At 44.2% G+C, this 1,221-nt stretch overlaps 1 non-coding gene across 1 annotated transcript; it reads right to left on the bottom strand.

The window, feature by feature from the left end:
- Window positions 1-305: 305 nt before the first annotated feature.
- LOC137964332 (small nucleolar RNA R71) lies at window positions 306-412 on the bottom strand. Its single transcript, XR_011115529.1, has one exon. It is a non-coding gene; the product is annotated as a small nucleolar RNA R71 (small nucleolar RNA).
- Between the last annotated feature and the right edge of the window lie 809 nt (window positions 413-1,221).

The raw sequence follows: 1,221 nt of genomic DNA, 5'->3' as shown, positions 1-1,221 counted from the left end.
TTATATTGCCACCCACTACTGCCGCCAGTTATGAGTTAAAATCGGGTGTGATCCAACTCCTCCCTACATTCTATGGGTTGGAGAAGGAGGACCCATATTACCACATCAAGGAATTCTTAGATATTTGTGCAACTTTCAAATTCTAGAATTTCTCAGATGACTCTATCCGGTTAAGACTTTTTCCATTTTCATTTAAGGATAAGGCCAAGTCTTGGCTTAATTCCTTGGAGGTGGGCAGCATTACTTCATGGGACATATTAGTCACAAAATTTTTATCCAAGTACTTTCCCATTCAGAGAACTACAGCCCTCAGGAGAGAAATCTCCAACTTTATGCAGCAGGAGGGTGAACACTTTTATGAGGCTTGGGAGAAATGGAAGGATTTGATCCGTAGGTGTCCGCATCATGGGTTTGAGAAATGGCATTTAGTGCAATACTTTTATCAAGGTCTTATACCCCAGGTTAGATCCATGGTAGATGCAACGAGTGGTGGGAGTTTGATGTGTAAGAGTGCTAGTGAGGCGTGGGACTTCTTTGAAACGTTGAATGATCAATCTCAGCAATGGGGTTCGTCATTTAATGTTGATAGGAGATCCCATGAAGCCAAAAGAGGGGGTCTCTACGAGGTTAGTGAAACACCTATGCTCATGGCCAAGATTGAGGGGTTGACTAGAAAAATTGATGCCCTTATGGTGTCCAAGAGTTCACCTGCTCCTAACCCATCTACTGTCTGTGCCATATGCTCTGGTTCATCTCATCCCACACAAATGTGTCCATCTAGTTCATGCTACCCAGAGCTCATTGAGTACTTGAATGCAGTCCAGAATTTTCATAGACCAAACCGGAACGATCCTTTTTCAGAATCATATAATCCGGGTTGGGCTAGGCACCCAAATTTCTCATGGTCCAAGGGCCCATAGGTTGGGGGTCCTCCAAGGTTTACTCAACCCCAAGCTCCGTGCCCACACTTCACTCAACAACAATTGATTCCACAAAAACCTTCACTTGAGGATACACTTCAATTATTCATGCAGAATACACAGTCCTCCATTGCTAAACTTGAAATGCAAGTGAGTCAGTTGGCCAGCCACATGAGTGAACAAGTACAAAATAGACTCCCGAGCCAAACCATTCCTAACCCCAAAAGCACACATGAGAGTGGGTTGAGTTCCAAACCCCACCATGAGCAAGCCAAATCCATAACCACCCTTAGGAGTGGTC

This window comes from Aristolochia californica, unplaced genomic scaffold (assembly GCF_029961685.1).
Source record: "Aristolochia californica isolate CCGP_79_NKW_82.1479 unplaced genomic scaffold, dmAriCali1.0.hap1 SCAF_4, whole genome shotgun sequence".
Lineage (NCBI taxonomy): Eukaryota > Viridiplantae > Streptophyta > Magnoliopsida > Piperales > Aristolochiaceae > Aristolochia > Aristolochia californica.
The sequence above is the reverse complement of the archived record's forward strand: the minus strand, read 5'-3'. Positions and strand labels throughout refer to the sequence as shown.